Genomic DNA, 18,603 nt, shown 5'->3' with positions numbered 1-18,603 from the left:
GTTCTTCATACTTCTTTCATGTTATTCTTCGCCGCATCACATCCCTTGCTTTTGATGAAACACGTGAATTTTTTATCCAATATTCATATATTGTTTTTTTAACATCTTCTCCAAGTCTATCGTTGTATTCTTGCCTACAAATGATTGTCCAACTATCGAGCTCATCATTTACATCTATTTGTATTTGAAATTTCCTATGTTTTTGCAAATTTTTTCATCAGGTACCTATTATTTTTGCCATAGATTTTACCAAATAATTTTCTTTAGTAATTGATGAAACCACTCTCATTTGTATTTCTCTATGTGTAGCTGCATCACTTTTCTTTTTAGATCTTCCAATTTTTTGTAGAGCACTATTTATATTTTGAATCACATTTTCCTTCACCTTTTCATCTTTAATTGATTTTAGAATACCCAATATAGTTATAGCATATTTTAATTTCTTTGATGTTAAGGGACCTCTCAAAATTTGAGCTTGAAATGTCACACTTTTTTCTTTGAAGAACATCTAAAAAATGACCTTAACAAGATATTGTACAATATGGTCAGCTTTTTTATCTCCATATATGTCAGTGCCAACATTTTCTAAAATAGCATCTTTGATATTGATTTCATTTGTACATATAAAAATTAAATGTAAATGGGTATAAATATTCATTAAATAAAAAAATAGAGTTCGAATTGAAATTGAAATTAAAAAATATGTATAATTTCAATAATACACATGATATATATATATATATATATATATATATATATATATATATATATATACTTGATGCTGATTCAACTTCTTCATTTGAATCTCTTTCAACATCTTCAACAACATCATCAATTATTGGTTTATTATTTTTTTCACTTTGTTTTTCAACATTTTCAATCTCATCATCAATGTTATGAAGAATATCTCTCTTTGTTTAAATTGCAAAATATTTTTCAAATTAGTTCATCAAATAAAAATTAATTTCACAATACACTAGTTAAATTTATAATATCATTTATAATATTTACATTTACATACCTACCTCAACTTCTAGCTGAGATTGATTTTCCCTTTCAATATTTTCACATTTTTCCTTCTTTCTTTTGTAATAATTTCTCTCGTAATCTCTATGAGCCTCAATGTCTTTTGTTCGATCATATTTTCTCTTGCAATTTCTTTGATTCCATGATAATTCAATTTGTGTAGAAATTTCAAATGAAAGCCAAAAAAATTCAATTTCAAAAAATCCTACAAAAAAAATTCACTTTCAAAATTTAGACAACAAATTCACTTTAAAAATTTAGCACAAGAGATATTTTAAAAAAATTCAACGAAAGAAGTTTACTTAAAAAAAAACCAGTTTCAAAATTCAACGTAAAAGATATATTTTAAAAATTAAGCCCAAAAATCATAATTTAAAAATTAAGCTAAAAAATCTCAATTTAAAAATTTAGCCTAAAAGAATTACTTTAAAAATTAAGCTAAAAAATCTCACTTAAAAAATTCAACCCAAAAGACTTACTTTAAAAACTAGGCTAAAAGTTCTCACTTCAAAAATTCAGCCTAAAAGACGTACTTTAAAAATTAAGCTCAAAAGCCTCACTTAAAAAATTTATCCCAAAAAACTTACTTTCAAAATTAAGTCCAAGAAGTTTCCTCCAAAAAACATACTTTCAAAATTAACTCCAAAAAATTCAGCCGAGAATATTTACCTTAAAAGTTCATTCCAAATGAGAAAATTATGTGAAAATGAAGTTTTAGCTCCACTTATTTATATCGTTTGGGGGGGAATTTTTTTCGGAGGGTCGCATCATTTCATTTTTGTGGCCGACGCAAAATATCGACACATTTCGGCCAAACTTTAAAAGAAATTTCGGTCGAATTTTTAACGTCTTTCACCCGCATTATTTTTCCATTTATTTTAACGGACATCAACGACAAACACAAATTTGAATGAATATAATTTTAATTTGGCCGAACTGTTTTAACTTGCAACTCTGCAACAACTCGGCTCTAGTCACCTTTTTCCAATTTCAGAATGCTTAAACTCTTTCAGATTTGGTGAATTTAGTGTCAGAACAAAAACCATAATTTGTAGAATTGTATCTACTTTTAGTAAATATAAATTTTATAGAATTTCATAGAAATTTGCTAATTTTAATTAATTTCCTAAAAATTAGTGTGTAAAATATTTCTAAAGATCATTATGATTTAGTGAAATCAAAAATCTGTATCTTGCAAAATACACTATAAAAAAATATGAAAGATTTATGGTTTATTACATTGGTCCGTCTTCTATAATGGATAGTTTTTATATTTTTAGTTTATAATTAATATGTTCAGAAATTTGACGCTCACTTAAACATCTACAAAATCTACATTTTTTCATATTGGTTCAATTCAAAAAATTCTAGTAATTATGATGTGCATCAGTTGGTTTCCTAAACATAATGATATTGAAGTAGGGTTTGTCTATATTACTGGAACACATTTTTTCTTTCAAAAAGGCCGAGTTAACAAAGAATACACTAGCGCTAAAAAATGACGTGTTATGAATCCCTTGATTTTTAAAGAATACACAATCAAACAATTGTTAAGTTGACATATCAAATGTAAATAAAAAAAAAAAAAAAAAAAAACTCAAATAATAAGTAATAGAGAGCTAATAAAATTTCTAACAAGTTTCATTTTTATAGTAGAATGAAATTCTAAACAGAAAAATTGTTTTGGCTTGCCAAAAGTTGAAGATCTTCTAAAAATGATATTTGTTTCTCAAAAAAAGTAAAAAGTGTAACCCAACTTCACATTTTCACCATATTAAAAGTGGTCTTTTGAGTGCATATATGGATTGAGCACCCTCAAAAACCCTCGGAGAATTTCAATTGTGAAAGGTTCATTTATCAAGTTTGCGATTTCAATGAATCCTGGCTACATTTTAGACAAATTAGATTGGAAAATAAACTAAAAAGCTTTCCAAAAAATTACACCTAAAAACTACTCTTAATTATTTTAATTTCCCTTCCCCACTATAATTAATAATTATATATAAGAATCAATTAAGATAATTCTAAAGGAACAATAAAATACTAATAATAAATAAATTCAATAATGACCAAAAAGAATTATAATTATTATTATTTAAATTTCACCGTTATTTACCATTAAGACAGAAAATCTAATCTACTTATTTAATAACTGATTCAATTTTATACTTTAAATTATTTAGTGCAGTTTTTAAGTGTGTTTTTTTTTTAAGTCAAATAAGTAGATTAGATTTTTGGTCATAAATATAACACTCATAATCATTCAAAATTATTTTGATGATTCCTATTTGAATTTTCTCTCTATAATTAAAACATATATACAAATAGCTTATTATTATTATTCTAATTTGACCTTCACTCTCTGTCTTTCATATATATATAGATATAGATATAGATATAAAGGTTCGTAATCCTTCACAATTTCCTTATATCTCCTAAAATTCAGATTCTTCATCTATTTAATCATGGTATAACACTTTTGATATCTATAATATAGCTTTTTGTCGTTTAATATGAGTGAAGTGTTCCCCCGAAACTTTGGGCACCTTAATAATACTATATAGTTTACCATAAGATGCCCAATTCAATATAAGAATATTTTGAGTCTCCCTGGGATGGCATGGTATAGTTGGAAAGTAAGAAATGTGTTTTATTTTCTATAATTGCACCTTAAGAACAATTTTTCAATGAATGTTAGACCATATGTCCTTATATGTGTAGGTGAAAATAATGTAATATTCACTTGGATACATTTTGTGTCTAGAATGTTTTCATACATAATTGATAAAAGCCATTGTTGGGTACTTATTTGTTTGACTAGATGCAAATATGTTGATGGGATGACCAATTAGTCAATATTAATATCCAGCTGCTATTAAACAGTAGAGTGCAATATAAGTTTAATTAAATTATATAGTATTGTTGTTGTCCCTAAAAGTATGATCAGTGCCTCGCTAGTATGATCATTCAAGATGATAGTCATTATAGTGAATGGAGGATCATGAACACTTTGGTTTATAGATGAAATAAATTTTCTTTAGTGAATAGCCATTAGTATATTATCATGGTAATTAAATATACAAAGAATTTACATTTTTCCCACTTGAGAATCCAATCGTTGATCATTCACACTTAAGTTTGATTTGGGATGGTGAGATTAATGGAGGAAGGATTGAGATTTTCTTATAGATACGTTAGAGAGGCTTTAGAGTTTATTTTGAATGATATTGGTGACAATTCCCATGGTCTTAGTGGATATTAGATGGTTATGTTTGTGTATTATAATAAATAAATATGATGACTATATGAAAATGTCAATAAAAATTTGTATTATAGCGGGTCTATGATGTTATTTAGAAATCTTATATATTTACTCTTGAAAATTTTATCTTATACGTTGGCACTATGGAGAAATATTACACAACACATGGATAGTGATATAAAATATTGTATGTTAAACATATTATCCTTCCCACAATCTACTCCATAATGATCTTTTGAAAATGTCTTTTCTTATTTTCCCAATCCGTTAAAAACTTTGAGTTCCCTTCGACTTCCATTCTTCTCACATATTTTTCACTTGCTACTCGAATATCCAAAGAACATATTATCTCTATTGTTACTACCGAAACCTAAATGATACCTTGGTAAAAAATAATGAGTATTACCCAAAAGCAATAAAGCGCAAGCTCCATATACACCCCAGGTACCTTAATAAGCTCCATCGAGGAATCCCTAAGGATAGGATAATTAATTATATCCTAGAGGCTTCATCAATGGATCTTATCAAGGTACCCAAGGGGTCTGTGGAGCTAGGGATTTGCTCCTTTTTTGTAGCACTCATTATTTATTATTAAGGTGTAGTGTAGTTTTAAACATTAATAAAACAGCTACGCTCTGTGAGATTTAGAATTTTCTCAAAATAATAATATAAAAATAGGTTGGAAGACGATAGGTTATAAGGTGTTGGGAACATAATTCTAGTTGTTATGAAAATTTGTTGCATTCACTTGAGTGGAAGGTGAAAAGCCTTAAGTAAAGAGAAACAATCATGAGAAGTCCAGTACCTCTTGGAATAAGAAACCAAGGGATAAAATAATGGGTAGTTATATGTATATTATATTAATAATATGCATCTCATATTTATCCAAAATCTATTTTCTAATTTTGTGAGTTGGGTACTCATAATATCTAGTGGAATAGAATAAAGGGAGGAAAAATTAAAAACATAGTTTTTTAGCTAATTGTATATTTAAAGGATATGGTTGACGATATTTCTTTTGTTCATATATATAGAGAAAATTTCAATCACAAATTAAATTAATAATCCAAGGAATCGCTTAGGTTTGAGGAAGGTGTAATATTTGTCCAAAAATATAAGGATTCAATGCATTTTGCAGTGGAATTTCTAACTCTCTATTGAGTTTTTCCTTATTTTCTTATAGTGCTCATTCACATAATTTCTAACTCTCTGTTGAGTTTTTCCTTATTTTCTTATAGTGCTCATTCACATACCTTGAGAATCTTGGAAGGATATAATTTAGTTTTACTTGGCAATATTTATATATTACGAGAGTCTTGAAATGTAGCCCATTTCATGGCTATAAGGATGAATATAATGTATTGATGTAAGATCAAGTAGTTTTTTAAGTTGTATAACGTGGATAGTCCAATTTTTTTTTACTAAGCCCAAAATCTAGTAAAATCTTACATTGGTTGCACTTATGAAATCTCAATTATATGCCTTTATTTTATTAAAATATAATAAAATATTATACTCACTTTCTCATGCAGTATATTCGTTATAGGTACTTATATCTATATATAAGTAACCTATATATGGCATATCACTACATTCGTTGATGGACATAAACTTTGTATACCACTATATTATGTATCTCTAAAAATTTGGATTAGTTATATTTGTTATAGTGCAGAAACTTATATCCTAAAGTTGTTAAACACATGGAATGGGCGTTGTGTTGGCTAGATGTTTTATAAGTGGAGAACGCTAGTAGAATGCAGATTAAGCCTAGAAATTATAAGTTTGATTTACAATTTGAGTGGATTTTAGCTAGACATTTAATGAACGATGTCCTTGAAAGACATTCCATTAAAATAGGATTACAATGGTTAGGTAACTATGTATATTTTAGTGACGCTTATATAAAAATGACAGAAGCTATAAGTTTCAAGTTAGATTAGATATAGACTTTTTTTATTAGGAAGTTCTTCAATTCATGTTGGAAAGCTTACTATAAAGGGTTTAATTTTCATGGAAGACCCAATTTTACAAAGTTTAAGCTAAATACTCATTAAGGAGGAGCGTTGGAATGAGAAATTTCTACTTCTCACATGTTTGATGATATTAAAGGTTGTTTTTGTTATTAGTTTGACCATTGAGAGGTAGAGCTCTATCTCTAATTAATAGTTTAATTATTTAGGACGTTCTTAAATCTTCTTAGATGTGGAAGATTTTGTCCAAATAATTAACTCTCCTTTTGGAGTGTAGTTGAGATTAGATATTATAAAACATGAAGCATATGATTTAGTTTTAATATTTCTAAATGTTTATTTAAAGATTTATAATATTCAAGTTAAGATTAAAATATCTATTAAGAAAATTCCATTTCAAAGTTTACACAATATATTTTTATGATACTAAAATAACTAAATGATTTTGGTGACAAGAGAATAAATTTTAGTTTAATGAAAGTGGACATAGATTTGATATTCCATAAAATGTTCTTATTTTCTATAAGTATTTGATTGTGATTTTTCCCCAAACTTTAATAACAAGTTAGCTTTTTATGTGTGTGTGTGTGAAACTATAAATTATAAGTTTTATTTACAATTGAGTGGATTTTAGCTAGAAGTTTAATGAACCATGTGCTTGAAAGGCGTCCTATTAGAATAGGGTTATAATGGTTAGGTAACCATGTATATTTCAGCGATGCTTACATAGCAATGACACAAGTTATAAGTTTTAAGCTAGACTAGACATATACTTTCTTGATTAGGAGGTTCTTCAATTCATGTTGGAAAGCTTACTTTAAAGGGCAATTTCATGGAAGACCCAATTTTACAAATTTTTAGCTAAATACTCATTAAGGAGGAGTGTTGGAATGAGAAACTCCTACTTCTCACATGCTTGATGATACTAAAGGTTATTTTTTTATCAGTTTGACCATTGAGAGGTACAGCTTTATCTCTAATTAATAGTTTGATTATTTAGGACGCTATTAAATCTACGTAGGTGTCTAATATTCCGTCCAAATAATTAACTCTCCTTTTCGAGTGTAGTTGAGATTAGATATTATAAAATATGAAGCATATAATTTGGTTTTAATATTTCTAAATGTTTATTTAAAGATGTATAATATTCAAATTAAGATTACAATATCTATTAAAAAATTTCCATTTCAATGTTACTCAATATATTTTATTATACTAAAAGCACTGAATGATTTGTGTGACAAGAGAATAAATTTTAGTTTAATGAAAGTGGTCCTAGATTTGATATTCCATTAAATATTTTTGTTTTTTAAAAGTATTTGATTGTGACATTTTTCCCAAACATTAACAACCAATTAGCTTTATATATGTGTGTGTGTGTGTGTGATGTCTGTGTGTGAATAAAACCATAAATTTGACATTTAAACGGTTTACATATCATTAATTATAATCGCTAATTTACTAACCATCTAGTGTGGTTCATCATTAAGACAAGATGAAGAACCAAATTTTGACATCAAAATTAATTTGAAAAATATAATCATCTTTTTATCATATTTTACCTTCTTTAACATTAATTTATTCATCATTTAAACTTTATAATTAATTTTAAAATTATATCTCTCTCTTAAAAAAAATTAAATTTCAAAAATTTACATAAATAACCTAAAAAACCAAATAACACCATAAATTCAAATTTTTACCTTTACATATAAGATAAAATTGAAATTCCCCATAAGAATAACTTAAATTTCAAGTTACTAACCTAATTAGAGTGTCTAAACCTAAATATAGGAACTTAGAATCTAAAACAAACAGCTATCTGTAGGTTCTACAAATATAATCAGATGACATGAACCTTGTCATTGATGTCCACCATTTTGTAAATATACTTCAACTGAATTACGTGTCGTAAAAGGCACGTGGATTAAATCGATAATCTACGGCGTCGTGATCGAGCCTACCCTACGCTGTGCCGCCACGACAATGCAATCTCTCCTTCACTTCAGTCCTGTGGCACCGACTAATGTGGGCGGTTCTTTGCAATATAATATTGCATGCACGCTAACCATATCTCTTATGTTTACGAAGAATTATCTCGAAGACGGTGTTAATTTAATTATATTAATTTTTCTAGAATATAAGTATTTTTGTGTGTAAAAACCTACATTGTAATGTATAAAGTATTTAGTTTTACATATAAAATTACAATTCAATGTTATAAATTTATAGGTTTATAATCACATTAATGTGGTTGATATAGTAAAAAGCTCTGGAAATATAAGAAAAAAAACTATTGTAATATAAAAAATGTCTTATCAGTACATACATTTACGTCATTAATTATGTCTCAAAAGGTTATGGAGCAACCAATTTTAACTTGAGAAAAAAAAGAATTATACATTTTATTGTAAAGTGAACCATTTTGTTGTTTCTTTGGAGACATCCAATAAAATTGGACCTATACATAGAAGATTAGCATCACCCCTACGCAAGGATGACACACAAATATCAAGAAATGGTCCAAATTTATAAAATTACACCAAAAGAAATTACACATCTTATTGTAAAATTGACCATTTTGTTTTTTGTTTGGAGACATACCATAAAATTAGAACGATACAAAGAAGATTAGCATGACCCCTATGCAAGGATGAGACATAAAAATCGAGAACGATACAAAGAAGATTAGCATGGCCCCTATGCAAGGATGAGACATAAAAATCGATAAAAAAGGAAGTACACATCTTATTTTAAAATGAACCATTTTGTTGTTTCTTCAGAGACATCCGATAAAATTAGAATGTACAGAGAAGATTAGCATGCATGGCCCTTGTGCAAGGATGACACGTAGATAAAAAAATAAACAATTTGAGAAATAGTAAAAAAATTGACCACCAACCTTGGGGCACTGATTTGACGGATAAGTCAAAATGTTCACCTCTGCCAGTGATTTGACTGCTAAGTCTACCAAGGCATACATACTCTACCCCCTTTGGTTTTGAATCTATGACTTGTTAGGAGGAAACACATGCTCTTAACCATTAGGCCCAATGAACCATTAATTTCCCCATCTAATTAGAATATGAACTTATTTGAATTGGAATAATCTCAAATCCCTAGTAAATTGGTGGGTGGTGTGCCACGTTGCATGAATATAATTTAACTTGAGAAAAAAAAATTACACATCTTATTGTAAAATCGACCATTTTGCTAAATAAAATTTTCTTATATCAATTTCCCCATCTAATTAGGATATGAACTTATTATGATTGGAATAATCTCAAATCCCTAGGAAATTGGTGGGCACGGAGCCACTTGGAAAATCTAATTTATTAAATTTATTAAAAGTCAATGAAAACTAACAAACTCTGCAACACATTACAACCATTGATAAACATTAAAACTAAGCATATGCTGAGCATATTCCCTTTAGAATCAATCTAAGTCCTCAATTAAAATAACAAACATAGAAAGTCAACCGATCCTCATCTACCTTAATTTGAAATAAAAAGCCTTCACCAATTATGATTAGAAAGAATGACGGCTGACAATTAATACCATTGATTTTGAAATAAAAGTCAAAAAAATTTCGACTTAGTCATACCATGTTAAGATTTTCCATTGCACCAAAATTCTCTGATATTAGTAAACTTCCAAACATTATCATTGTCTTTTTTAGTATCCCAAAATAGATCAGAATGGCAATTAGTCCGTGTAATTGACTGCCAATAAACAAGTATGAAAATCCAATGCAAAGTATCTAAATTTCTAACTTATATGTCATGACAAGATATTTTATAAGTTTTCACTGATTCAAAAATACAAGTTCAGAATATTATTTATAAGAATTCGCTTGCTAAATTAAATATAAATATAAGTTTATACGAGATTCAAAAATACAAGTTCAAAATATTATTGGTAAGAATTGTACTTGCTAAATTAAATATAAATAATAAGTTTTTTTTATTCAAGGGAAAAAAATAATTAGTTTTTAAATTTTTAATATTTAAAGAACATTTATATATTAATGTAACAGAATGTGTTTTTGTAATTTTTTTTATAGATTTTTTTGGTCTAATTTGAACAAGAATTTATTGAAATCACAAATTTGATAAATAAATCTACACATTTAAATTACCCTAAAATTCTTTTAAGATATTAAATCTATATATCCCATAAAAAAACCAATTTAAAAATATCGGTGAATTTTATAACTTAATGTTGATAGATATTACCAACATGATTTTTCCTTTAACATATGTTATTATCAACCTCGTATCGTATCTTCTGGGTCCTTAGTTGGCGGTAAGTCATCTCCAAAGTTGGTGTTATGTTATCTCCGATACAGTGACGTTTACCAATATCAATCACGTAAACTTTCATTTGGATTGATTTGGTTTGATTTGGTGTTGAGATTGTTAATTTGCAGTCTTAATAGTTTACTTTAAATGCACATTTTTTAAGGTTTTGGACCTTGAAAATTGAACTTCTTTTTCCTTTTTCGAATGAACATTTTGTTACGTCAATGAATGGCCACTTCTTTCATACGAGTCACAACTCAACCAAGCTACAACATAGTTATAATAATGTTAAAATCTATAGATCTCGCAAGTCTCTCTTATTAAATTAATAATAATAGAATTACAACATGTCTAGTAAAACTAACTAAATGACGTGGATATTTATTAATATTTATATGTCAAATTTAAATTAATATAAAGTAAAAGTAGTTATATAAAAAAGAATATATATATATAGTATTTTTTTTTTAATAAATTTTTAAAATTAAAAAAATCAGATAAAAACTTAAATTAAAATATTATTATTATGATTATTTAATTTTAACCATCTATATTAAGTTTAAAATAATGATTTAACAACTATATAGTAAGCTCAGAATAATCAGATTATAAAAATGTTTAATTACAATAAATTTGGAAAGGTAGTTATGGTATGTTTTAATTGGGATGAGAATGTTTACCCAAGATAAATTTGGAGATAAGTTAGAGTTATTTATGGCTCCACATGACTCTACATTGACCTACTACTTGGGAAATGTAGGCCCTTTATCGCCTACATATTCTTATCATGTACTCTCTAAATGACAATAGGAAGGTCTTCTAGGAGAATCTGGAGGTCTGTGGAATATTATATATCCACTCGATCTGAACTTGACTATGAAAGAGATCTAGGGCCAAAATTATAAGGTAGATCCATTAGTGAGATTCTTCAAAGAGCTATTCCAATGTAAAATGTTGATGGAAATATCTCATTGCCCATTATGCCCTACATGACTAAATGGGCATACTGTTGGTGATGGCATAACCGAGAGGTTAGATAGGTATCTTGTTCATAGATCCTTGTTCTTCAGACTTAAAAATTTGGTTTCTACATCCTCCTTTCCAGGGACCTCAGACCACGATGCTATTTTTCTAGAATGGGAGGGAGAGCATGAGGTTGGATCCCTTCCCTTCAAATTCTTCCATTCGTGGCTGGAAGATAAAGAGTTAACAAACTTGATTCATGATTCTTAGACACAACCAATTAAGGCAGCACTGCCGAAGAAGATGGATATCCTCACATATAAGCTTGGGCATTTGAAACATGTGGTCAAATCCTGGGTAGTAAAGCAAAGGAAAAAACACACCTAGGAGCTCGTCTACATAGATAAAGAAATTGCCAGATTGAGGGATCCCTTACCACGACTTTGCTTCTCATAACAAATAAAGAGGATGATTTTGGACATCTCGGTCCGAAAGCACAAGATATTGATTGGCTTGGATATAAGGTGGTGAAAAAAACACCAAATATTTCCACAAGGTAGCATCTAAAAGAAGAAGTGTTAACACATTTTGGCACATTCATGATGTAGAAGATCAAATTGTTATGTCTTTGTAGGGCATTCATAGGAAGTTGTCTTTCACTTCAAAAAACCAATTCTCATCGCTACAAGTGGCCAACATAGAAAACCAAATTGTATTTTCCCAGTTATTCCCCCACATGGTCAATGAGGAAGTCATTGAATGCTTGGACATATCTATCTCTGTAGAAGAGCTACATGGTGTTTTGGAAGAACTGGCTAAGGACAAGAGTTTGGGACTAGATGATTGGCCAGTGGAGCTATTTCTATTTTCTTTGACCTTATAGCTTCTGATCTCATCAAAATGGCAGCGAAATATAGATTACAGGGTCATATATTAGGTGCAATCAATGCCACATTTCTTGCTCTTATTCCAAAAACTTCTCATTCCTCTCACTTCTCTGATTATAGGCCTATATCTCTTTGTAATGTTGCATATAAGATGATTTCTAAGTTAATCGCTAACAGACTCGAAAAGATGTTTTCCAAACACATCTCTATAGAATAGTTTGGTTTTCTTGTAGATAGGAGGATATAGGATGCGGTGGGGATCACTCAGTAATACATTCACTCCATAAAATCTCATGAATTAAAATCTTGTTTGATGAATATCAACCTTACCAATGCATATGATAGAGTTGATTTGCACTTCCTCGGGTTGACATTATATAGAAATGGAATCCCCTCCTGACACATTAATTGGATCATGGCACAAACATGGTGGTTCTAATCAATGGGATACCTATAGATTTCTTTAGGATCTCTAGAGGCTTAAGGAAATCTTATGTACTCTGACCACTTATTTTCATTCTGGTAATCAATGGGTTGAGTAGATGAATACTAGAAGGAAAGAGGATCAATTTCATTATTGGTTGCACAATCACATCGAACATGTATCTTTGACATTTATTGTTTGTCGATGATGTCTTAGGCATGGGACTGGCTAAGATCTTTGAATGGAACTACTTCCATTTTGTATTTATGAAGTTTTGTAATGCCTCTAGCCTTATAATAAATAAAGAAAAATTAGAGCTAATTACAAATTGTTAAGAGGATGAAGAGACCAAACATATAACTGAATTATTCTGGATTAGAATCAAGTCTTTGGTTTTTTTGCTTTAAGTACCTGGGTTTCCACTAAAAGCCCTACAACTATGAGAAAAGGGAATGATAGTGGATTATTTGGAAAATCCAAAAGACACTAACCATATGGGAGAAAAAAAGGCTAACACTAAGAGACAGGATGGTCATGATTAAGGTTGTTCTCCAAGGAATATCTATATATTGGATGTACCTTTTTCTCCTACATATGTTGGTAATTAACAAGATTAACTCTATTCTAGCCAGTTTCCTCTAGACTAAGACTATAAATAAATCAAAATTCCACCATACTAAACTCTCTTTAGTTTGCAAACTAAAGGAGGGAGGTGGTTGGGCTATTAAAGACACAAATGTTTTCAACATGACACTACTTACTAAGAATTTATGGAGGGTTTTAATGGGGCCTGAAACTTGGTAGGAAATCATTAGAGAAAAATACCTTAACAATGTTAATCTAGAAGAGTGGGTATTGGCTAGGGCATTGATGAAGAAAGGTGCCTCCTTCATATGGAAAATCCTAATGATAAGTAGTCCATTATTGTGGAGAAACCTCAAGTGGAAGGTTGGTTGTGGTAGCAGAATTTTTGTGGGGCTAGACACCATCATTGGAATGGAGGGAGTACATATTGTTTCGCCTCCCTTAATCCTCTTTTTACAAGAGAATGGGTGTAAATTCCTTGTATATATTAACCTCCCATAGCTTGCTAGACTCTCATCCACCCACTGGATGCATGGTGTTTAGTTAGACATATCTCCAGATTTGGTGCATGAATGGGAAATCTACCATTATCATTTATGCTAGGCTGGGATTGTCTTATCGGGGAAGGCCTTCAATCTCACTTGGCATGGATGCTCATATGGTAGATCTATCTCTACCAAAAACTGTTATACATTTACTATTGAACAAAATCAATAGAACTTGGGTTCTATTTGGCTGCCAAAAAGGGTTATACATTTACTATTAAACGCAATCAATAGAAGTTGGGTTCTATTTGGCTACCCAACATGTAGAGATAGAATAAACGAAAGAATTTAAAATGTTTCATCTCCCTTGTTTTCCATAATAGAATCCTTGGCAGGGAGAAATTGATTTTTAAGCTTGAAAAGAAATCACGGCGGAGGGATTTTGTCTTTCACAGACTCAAAAGAATTATTTAAATCTTTTTTAGGATTTCAATATATTGCATATATATGTCTTTCGGGTTAATGACATCGTTAGGATTAAGACTTTTGTGATCCATAAAGTAGATATATGTCTTTCGGATTAATCACATCATTAAAATTTGGTTTAACATATTGAGTTTGAAAAACAGGTCCACCATGGAACAATAAAATATAAATTAATTTAGAAACATAAATATTTGGTATTTTAAATTATTTAGGTATGATCGAAAATTTTATAAAATAGATGCTTTTGTTTAAAGATATGTGACCAGATTTACTCAATGAAATATGGATTAGGATTACAAAATTTGGTCTCATATTGGTTTAGAACTGCAAATAACTAACTTTTATATATATATATATATATATATATATATATATATATATATATATATTTATAATAAATATAAATATAATATATATATATATATATATATATATATATATATATATATATAAATAGTTATATATAGTTAATATATTTTATTCTTATAATGATTTATATAAAGATGATTTATGGTTTTTTCTTATAATAATTTTTTTTATATTATTTAAATTAAAATTATTTTTCAGTTTTATAATAATATTTATAATTTTTTTTTAATTAATTAAGATATTAATTTTTTAATGTAAAGAAATAAGTTAATGACTAAGATATTTGATGAGAGTAAAGTTTTACTTTGAATAATAAATTATTTCAAATTTTCCTTAAATAACAATAATAATTGTAATAAACAATTGAAATTATTATTGTTGATTAGAACTAAATTATATTTGTTTACTATTTAAGATAAACTATTAAAATAAAAAATGTTGTGTGAAAGTCAATGTGAGGATGTTGTAGAAGAGTGAATATTATGCACCCAAATGAAAATAGCATGTTCTATATAATATCTCCATTATGGTATTCACACAAACTATTTTAAAAATGTTAAAAAGTTATCATTTTAAATTCAAATAAAGATCAAATAAAAAAGGTGATTAAAGAAAAAAATATAATTGAAAAGGTACACATTAAAAATAATGAAAATTGTGATTCATTCTTCTATGGTATCAATTTTACTGAAAAACAATTTAAGTTAACCTAAACTTAATATAAATATAATCTAGATATATTATAAAATTAGCGATTACTATTTATATATGGTATATTATCTTATACTATTTTATATAAGTCAAAATTTATAATAACAATAACATATTAAAAAATAATAATAATTTTAATATTATGGTTATGTCAAACTATATAAAAAAGAGCAGTTGCAAAATAAAGAATCTTTTTTTACTTGATATTTAAAAGTAATTCTGTATTAATTTGAAATAACTTATTTAGTTCTCTTCTAGAGAAGCTTTTCAGCTACTTTGACTATTCAACATGTCAAGTTAGATGATTCTTCAACTTGTCCTGACGATGAACCACATTGGTAGGTTCGAAACTCATAAACAAATGAAATATCGTGTGATTTATGCCAAAAAATCTCTCATAAACTTGATATGGATCACGAAAGCCTCAATTCAACAAATATTAGATTGTAAATATATATAATATATTAAAAAATGCATATTTTATTTAAAATTATTTATAATATGTTTAAATATATTTATAATAGTTTTTAAACATAAATACATATTTTAGTATTAATCTGTATAAATAAATTTAATTTAATCTACATTTAGATATATTTCTTTAGGATAGCTTATTCAGTATATTTGAGAAAATGTAAAATAAATATAAGTATAAAACCCATATTAATATTTCCCAAAATATCTAACCCTTGGCATGGTATTGAGACAACTGAAATACAAATCAGCCTAATTACTTAACATAATTAACTAAATTTTAATATTTTAAATTACGTATCGAAATTTTAATAATTTAACATTTAATTTTATAAAAAAATTAATCATATTAATATAATAAAAAGGACGTGATAAAATATTATATTATAATGTTTAAATATTATATTTTGGTTTAAATTTGTATTAAAAAATTATGTATAAGAAAATAATATCATACTAAGAATAAGAAAACAAACCTATTATTAGTCTTTTCCTGGGACTACTAGCGATCGATCGATCGCTGACCGAGCATTAGTTTATAGTTTGACCATTTTTTTTTTCAGTGTTTTGGCATTTTAACCTAAGTTTAATGCTCGGAATTTCATTCAACAAACTTTTAAGCAAAGTTTTGGTTCGGAAAACAATTGGGGTCTTATTACAGCCTTCACGTTGTCCGATGCAAAAATATTGGGGCAATATGATGTTATCCAAAGTACGGTTGATATGCCACTTGTCTCGTGCCGGAGACATAACATATCCATGCAGTCCACTGCATAGCTTTGTGGCAAGCTGCATGTAGTCACCTGTCTCATGCTGGACACAATATTGTCTCACAATACTACCCTTCCATTACAGACGGACAACCTCTTTGCCTATGAACAGAAGCTCAAATTCTTACGTCTTCGGTCCTATGCTCTGCAACTCTTTCAACATTTACTGCTTTCTTTCGACCTTCATGATTCTGCTGCCCTCTGATCGCTGTCATGGTGCGCACAGGCTTCTTTTCCGGGTGGGCTTTTGATTGATGAGGTATTTTTGACGTATTATCCTTGAATTGTTAACCCTATCTGTTTTCACTGTGACACCAATATGATGTTTAGGGTTTATGTTACAGGAATGGAAACTTGTGGCTTCTCCCATTCCAAAATGTGTACATGCGTCTCGCTTGGCTCTTCCTTTCTTTACATTGCTCACGTTCTGCACACAGTGAAACATATGTTCCAATTTCAACAATTTAATGATCTAGAATAAAAATAGAGCAAAAAAATATATTTATAGTTTTTATTTCCTGTATACTTGCAAAAGATTGACATGGGATAAGCTACTTTGTTATCGAAGAAGTGTTTGTTATCGAAGAAGTGTTACAGAGTACGCTGAGAAATGTTTCTTGTTTTACCTCGGATGCAAGTCAGCTGGGAAAGAGCAGATCATGAGCTTTGAGAAACTGTTGTGGTAGCCAATACCCATATTTTGTGCAAATTCTCTTTTAAATCTAGTGTATTCCCACCATTTTCTTAGCCTTGTCGTTTGTTGCCTGGCGCAATAGAACCACACCTCATTGCCAAACACCTGTGTTGCCAATGACAGGAGTCTTTGCTGCTACTCGATCCAAGTAGGTGTGGATGGGCCCCTCCCGTGCTGTAGGTGCTGAGCAAGAGTTCCGTTGGGCATGTACTCGTAGATGAGTATGGGCTCTCCATTCTCAAGATAGTAGCCCATCAGACACACCAGGTTTGGATGTTCCACAGATGACAGAAACTTTATTTCGTTCATCATCTCTTCGATTCCATGGGTGTCGATATGTCTGATAATTTTTACGGCCATGGGACAGTCACCTTTGAGTTTCCCGGCATAGACCGTTCCAAACGCACCATTTCCCAATCTTTCTTCTTCAGAGAAGCCCTTTGTGGCCTTCTCCAGCTCCTTGTTTGTGAAAATTGGGATTCTGAAGGATCCACCGTTGGCCAAGAGGAGTTTCTTTTGGCTTCTCCTCCTTTCGTTTGCCAGAGCCTTCTTCTTGAAGAAACAGTATAGCAGGACTATCACCACCACTAATGTTGCCCTGCAATTAACCATACCTCCGTGGAATGGTAAAAAAAATGAGACTTGCACGCAAGAGGCTAACAAATATAATTAAGATCGAAGCTCTGTAATGGATATTTTACTTACCTCCGAGGTAATCCATCTCAAAATCGAGAGACTCCAAGTAGTCACGTAGTCACGTGGCATCCTCCATGTCTTGCATGGTTGTTTTGGGGAACTGGATAGTAAGGCGCGTGGCCTTCATGTGGGGTCCACATTACTTTTGTCACTTACAATCTCTGCATGGCTTACAAGTGCTTCACCGTGAATCCAAGGGCGATTACCCCAGGCTTATGGAACGAAATTCAAGCCAAGAAGGCAGCATTAACATAAAGCAATGCATTCCCTTAAATTTGTTGTGGTGCAGCTATAATGGTTAGTAAATGTAAACAACAATAAAATGTTACTATAAAAATGGTTAATTGTAAATCAAGAAAGGGCTTATTATTACTACTTGGTAAAATTAATATGACCTTTAGAGCGGATCAAAAGACGAGAAAGCCTTATTATAAACTGATTCGTAATGCCATGAAGTATTGTACTTTTATGTGGTTGTTATTTCTTTATGGTGT

At 29.5% G+C, this 18,603-nt stretch overlaps 2 non-coding genes and 2 pseudogenes across 2 annotated transcripts; 3 read left to right on the top strand and 1 right to left on the bottom strand.

The window, feature by feature from the left end:
• Nucleotides 1-8,691: 8,691 nt before the first annotated feature.
• Nucleotides 8,692-8,794, top strand: LOC149242151 (U6 spliceosomal RNA). Its single transcript, XR_016246784.1, has one exon. It is a non-coding gene; the product is annotated as a U6 spliceosomal RNA (small nuclear RNA).
• Nucleotides 8,795-8,844: 50 nt separating this feature from the next.
• On the top strand, nucleotides 8,845-8,927 carry LOC149242150 (U6 spliceosomal RNA; annotated as a pseudogene).
• Nucleotides 8,928-9,034: 107 nt separating this feature from the next.
• On the top strand, nucleotides 9,035-9,136 carry LOC149242149 (U6 spliceosomal RNA). The gene has a single exon (XR_016246824.1). It is a non-coding gene; the product is annotated as a U6 spliceosomal RNA (small nuclear RNA).
• Nucleotides 9,137-17,548: 8,412 nt separating this feature from the next.
• LOC149242148 (wall-associated receptor kinase-like 14 pseudogene) lies at nucleotides 17,549-18,025 on the bottom strand (annotated as a pseudogene).
• Between the last annotated feature and the right edge of the window lie 578 nt (nucleotides 18,026-18,603).

The sequence above is a fragment of the Pinus tabuliformis genome, chromosome 8, assembly GCF_031772625.1.
Source record: "Pinus tabuliformis cultivar Carrire ecotype Pingquan chromosome 8, CPIR1, whole genome shotgun sequence".
Taxonomy (NCBI): domain Eukaryota; kingdom Viridiplantae; phylum Streptophyta; class Pinopsida; order Pinales; family Pinaceae; genus Pinus; species Pinus tabuliformis.
The sequence above is the reverse complement of the archived record's forward strand: the minus strand, read 5'-3'. Positions and strand labels throughout refer to the sequence as shown.